Source organism: Lampetra fluviatilis, chromosome 20, assembly GCF_964198595.1.
Source record: "Lampetra fluviatilis chromosome 20, kcLamFluv1.1, whole genome shotgun sequence".
In the NCBI taxonomy this organism is placed as follows: domain Eukaryota; kingdom Metazoa; phylum Chordata; class Hyperoartia; order Petromyzontiformes; family Petromyzontidae; genus Lampetra; species Lampetra fluviatilis.
Window position 1 is genome coordinate 8,353,705 of NC_136294.1, and position 6,295 is coordinate 8,359,999.

A 6,295-nucleotide genomic window follows, 5' to 3' on the forward strand; every position below is an offset into this window, starting at 1 on the left:
ACATTCCCTCAAACACAACTACAAAAAACCTCACAAACAGCGATAGCGAGGATACGGCTGCACGGTGGCATTCATTAGTAACAACTACGTTGTATATAGTGCCATTCATACAAGGCGCTCAAAGCTTTTTATAACACAACGCCAGTAAAAAAAAAACCCTTAACATTAAAACTGAGAGCAAAACAACCCTACACAGACAGCTATGCAAGCGAAAATAAGTGTATTTTTCGTAACTTCACGCACTCCACGTGCATAAATCGGGCGAGGATTTGTGTAGGCCGCGCACACGATACAGGAAACATTTTGATAACATTTTCTGTTTTCTATTAACAAAGTCATCGCATTGATAAAATAAAGTGACTTGGAAGTGCACAATCACATTACAGTTTTCTGTTACTGATCTTCTTTACTATGTCTGATGTAGATGCAGATCAACAATTTCACAAGCCAGATAACCGTGTCAGGAATATTTGAGTGTATCGTTGTGATATCTCCTTCGTATTTCTGCATCTGGCATTGCATCGTTATATGTTGTATAGTCTGTTCTAGATGACCACTGTCGCACACTGGAGAGTTTTTAACTTTCCAATTGTGCATCAGGTATCCGCATCTGCCATGGTTTGTGCGGATGCGGTTTAGGGTAGACCACGAGCTTCGTGGAAGATCAAACCCAGGGATGTCATGCGTTGGTTCTTTCACAAGGTGTTTGTGAGTTTTTTTGAACTCCATTCAGCTCTCTAAGCTTCATCGGGGTTGAGCTCGCATTGTTGAAGGTGAAGCGCATGGGTCCAAAGAGCTTGTGTGACTTCAAGCGATGACAAGGGACGTTATTGAGGTCCTAATGAATGGGAAGGCGACTTGATTTGAAGCTTTCGTGACTGCAGGAATCCATATTCTCTGGTTCTTTCGGTAAAGTCACCTGAAGAACCAGATAGTAGGGAAGGCGACTGTTTTCCTCGATTCCCAGGACTCTGTTACTGATTATAACATACGACCTTTAGGTTCTGCTTTACAAAGCACAGCAGTGTCGTAAATTATTTGCATAACTGGAAACTTATTGCGATGTAGGCTTTCTTACCTTTTTAGAAAAGTTTTATACCTAGATTAAACACAAAAATAAATAACTCTATCCCCAATAAATGTAAGATAGTTGAAATCGGCACCCTGCACAACCTCCAATGCGAATTTTCGTATGGCTAGATTAAAACACGAAACTAAGATTTATTGTCACCCACTTAAGGAGACTGAACATTTACTGTTTTGTTTCATTATGTGTAAATTGGAAGACAAATTTTAAAATAAATTGTTACCGTCACGTGACCTACTCGTTAAGTCGTTCCATCATCTCAACCAGGAAAGGGACAAAAACAAACTGAATGTTTTTTTTTCTAGCCTGTTACCTCGTTACAATCACATGAAAGAGAGATGCAGGGTAGGCCAGCTACACATGCAAAATAATGAATAACACTCAAAGGTCCATACGGATATATTCATAATCCATTGCAGTAGTCTTGCCATCTGAAAGCCCATTGGGTTTGGACGTTTCATAAATCTTCACGTGATTTACACAACCTTTCCTCCAAAGTTATTCATATTAGTCATTCATTTAAGGCTGAATAAACCTAGGAGAAACTCAGAACAGCATCTGAACCACTCGACACTATGCGTGCTATGGCTGGTAATTTAATCAAAACGCAAATAACTGGACTCCCCAAATTACACACACACATTATTAGGTAGTGGTGACAACCCTCCTTAATTACTTCTAAAAAGGAGTTCGTTGTGACCATCTTGGAGGAACTTTTGAGACCATAAACACTTCTTAAGACAAAAGTATTCACAATCAGGAAAGTTTTATCCTATTTGTCCTCCGCATTGTGGCATAGCCTCAAATGTTTACACCAACGGTGCCAAATAAGCATATTTGGAAGCAAATCATTGCAATTAATACAATAAGAAATCGCACAGCAATGTTACGGTTCTGATTGTTTCGACGGTTGTTCTATACGGTTGTGGTTGAGTGGTAGTTCTGTTTTTGCATATGGCAATATGTACGGGTGCTAAATGCCAACGTGGGAGGTCTTATATCCACAACAAGGCTTCATTCAGGACACAGTTCGATAGCTTGGGTTGCATGGCCAGAATTGCACTGTGGCTTGTTTTTAATTTTCTATTATGGAAGAGATGCGCACATCGACCTCTTGATGTTCTACAGTTGATGGTACACCATGTCGAAGCCAGGAGGTGTAATGTTTGTGTCTCGAATGAGGTATTCTGAGTGTGGCAGTATTTTAGGAGCACACTACTCAGGCAAGGTCAATGGGTAAACATGTAACGTCGTTAAACTGTATTTATAATATAGTATTTGGTGAACTGGCACTACTGTGAATTATTTCACAGTATTTGCCAAGAGACAATAAGCATGTGTCAATTAGGATCCTGCCTTGGTGTAACGGTTTGCACACTTGAATCGAAATCCAGAGGTCACTGGATCGATGCAATATCCTGGTACGGCAGTTGAAATTAATGGTCAGATTTCTTAAATCTTCCCACCTCTGTTCATCCAGCAGTATGAATGGGATTATCGGTTTGTAGATCGGCGACCGGTCTTGTGTAATGCGATCAAGTGGGTATTCCCGCCTTCTTTCAAGATGTCTGGTAAGCTTGGGAGAGGAGGCCAGACTATCCTTGAGAGAGGGGCTCTCTAAAGCTCCCTCTGGTGGAGGCCCTTCCATCAGCATGGTCGTGAGCAAGTATTTGCAGGGCTGTACCTTTACATTTTTAACGACGAATATTTAGTCCATTCCCCAGAATATGCCACTGAATTTTAGAAAAATGTAAATCATGGAATTTACTGAACATAGCGACTTTATTTATTGGTGGAGAGATGGCGTGGGAAGACATGTGGACACGGAGTCACGGTGAAGGAGACACGGGGGGTGGAGACACGGCAGGGGGGAGACATGGGAACATGGGGACACGGGGGAGGAGACACAGGGAGACACGGGGAGCAAGAGGGGATGCGGGGAAGTAGAGGCTGTCGCTTGGTGTGAGCTCTGCCATGGTGATGACGAGGTTCTCAATGGAGCCAGTGAGCGCCGGCTTGCTCGTGTTTCCCAGCATGATGTTGCACTCGGCACCGACAAGACCTCTGTGACATTCAGCATGCTGTCAAAGCCGTTACTTGTCATGATCTCTTACTCCAAGGCTGCAATGACAGTTATAAAAAAATAGCATACCATTTCAATGCAATACATTAGTTAAAAACGAATGTTAATGGCCATGGCATTTTTCTAGACAAGCTTTATGGAGGTTCAGGTTTATTTAAGGAGAGTCCTTCACTTGAAAGGTTTAGCCAGTGTGTTTTTTTTGCAGAGGCCCACAAGAGAATAACAGTAAAAGTTCTGCACGAATTGGGTTCATAAACACATTTGTTGTCCTGCCATTCTATGACCATGCCATAGCCCCACTGGGTTGGGGAGTTTAACACATCTGTGTGAATAGCGAGCAAACGTGGCCACCAAAGTGCTGACACACAGGTCCACACGCCCAGCATGTTGGCCGTTAACTTATAATGTTTAACTTATACTGGCTTAAACTCTTGACAATATGAATAAGATATGCAATCTTAGTTCCTGGTCAAAGTGCGCTTATACACATGACCTTGAACCCACAGTATGAGTAACTAGTGGTGTATGAACATAGCTCTGACACTGGCAATATCCGCGCCATGTATGAAGGCATCAAGACAGCCTTTGGTCCAAACATCAGGAGGACTGCCCCCCTTAAATCCAGCACAGGGGCCATCATCACTGATAAACGAGCAAATGGCCAGGTGGGTAGACCACTACTCAGAGCTCTACTCACGAGACAACGGTGTGTCAGAAGCTGCCCTTGCTGCTGTAAAGCCCTTACCAACGATACACGAACTGGGCAATGTTCCAAGCTTGAAGGAACTGGACAACGCCATCAACTCACTAGCCAGCGGCAAGTCCCCAGGATAGGACGGTATCACACCTGAGGTACTGAAATGTGCGAAACCCGCTGTCCTGACGAAACTCCATGAACTTATCTGCCAGTGCTGGGAAGAAGGAGCAATGCCTCAAGACATGAGAGACTCCAACATCATCATCCTGTATAAAAACAAGGGTGACCGTGGGGACTGCAATAACTACCGTGGCATCTCCCTGTTGAGCATCGTGGGTAAAACCTTTGCCCGTGTGGTCCTCAGCAGGTTACTAGCTGAGAGGACGTATCCTGAGGCTCAGTGTGGCTTCAGAGCAGGAAGGTCCACAATTGACATGCTCTTCTCCTTGCGTCAGCTACAGGAGAAATGTAGAGAACAGAGAATGCCCCTGTACTTGGCATTCATTGATCTTACAAAAGCCTTTGACCTCATCAGTAGGGGAGGCCTTTTCAAACTCCTCAAAGTGATCGGCTGCCCACCGAAGCTGCTGGCAATCATCTCCTCTTTCCATGACAACATGAAAGGAACAATACAGCACAGCAGCACCACCTCAGAGAAATTTCCCATACTCAGCGGTGCCCCAACACTGTTTGGCATCTTTTTCTCACTTATGCTCACACATGCCTTTGGGACAGCAGAAGAGGGAGTCTTTCTCCATACAAGATCTGATGGCAAACTCTTCAATCTTGGCCGTCTCAGATCCACAACCAAAGTCCGCAAAGTCCTCATCAGAGAACTCCTATTTGCTGATGATGCCGCGCTGACAGCTCACACAGAACAAGGTCTGCAGACACTTATCGACCACCTTGCCAATGCCTGCAACAACTTTGGCCTGACGATCATTCTTAAAAAGACCAATGTCATGGGCCAGGATGTCAGAGACACCCCTTCCATAAACATTGGCAGCAACACCCTGGAAGTCGTTCAGGACTTCACCTACTTGGGTTCCACCATCACCTGCAATTTGTCCCTCGTCACAGAGATTGACAAGTGCATTGGGAAGGCGTCTGCAGCGATGTTCAGGTTGACCAAAAGAGTGTGGGAGAACAAATCCCTAACGCTCAACACCAAAGTACAGGCGTATCGGGCCTGCGTCCTTAGCACCCTCCTCTATGGGTCTGAGTCCTGGGCAACATACGCCCATCAAGAACATCGACTAGACACATTCCACCTCCGCTGGCTCAAGCGCATCCTCGGTATCAGATGGCAAGATCGCATTCCCAACACGTCAGTCCTCAACTTGGCCAACACTCCCAGCGTGTACTCTCTACTCAGTCATAGGCGCCTGAGATGGCTTGGACACGTGCGCCGCATGCAAGATGGCAGAATACCCAAGGATGTCTTGTACGGCGAGCTGGCATCAGGCACACGGGTCACTGGTCGCCCAGTCCTGTGCTTCAAAGATGTCTGTAAACGGGACATGAAGAGCTGCGACATCAACCCAAATGACTGGGAGAAAACTGCCGGCGACCGACTCAGCTGGCAGCAGGTTGTGAAAACAGGCCTCAGGAGAGGCGAGGAGAAAAGACACACTGCTTGGCAGACCAAGAGGGAGCGACGTAAAGAAAAGGCAACAAACACCTCTGGAGCTGCCACCACATTCACTTGCAAGTGCTGTGGCAAGGATTGCCACTCAAGGATTGGCCTACGAAGTCATTCTAGGCGCTGCCAAAACCTACAGCTGACCTCGTAAGGTGCAAAATAATTCTCTCGAGACACAAAGGCCTATGATGGATGAACGTAGCACATATTTGCATTAGGTTGTGCAGCAATTTAAAACCATTCTAAAATAAATTATGGAGAAAACATGAATTAAAATTCATGAACGTTATTGTCCCAAAAAAATCATGTCCAAAGAAATCAGCAATTGCATTTGAAATAGCATACTTGCTTCATATACATACAAGTAACCTAAAACCAATAATATTGTAAGTGATTTATAACACTAGCTTCATTACACATTTTTGTCAAAACATGGCATTCATATATTTCTTCCAAAAATAATCTAAACAACAGCAAATCATATGGTTAAGTTATGCATTTTAGCTGTGAAGAAAGTAATAAGTCACGTGGATTATCAGTTTAGTATTTTCTGCCGCCATTTTTTCATCCACACTATTGTCTGTGATAGATCACAGGCTGGTTAAGCTGTAGAGAACCCTGACAATAATAGAATGATAATGGCTATCATGGTAAAATACACTGCATGCAGGATTGAGTATATTGGTGGACCACCACAGGGCAGTCTGGGCACAGAGGCCGCAATAAAGTAATCTCCTAAATAGTGTTTCTTGTCACTTGCTCCTACAGAGAAATATTAAAAATAAA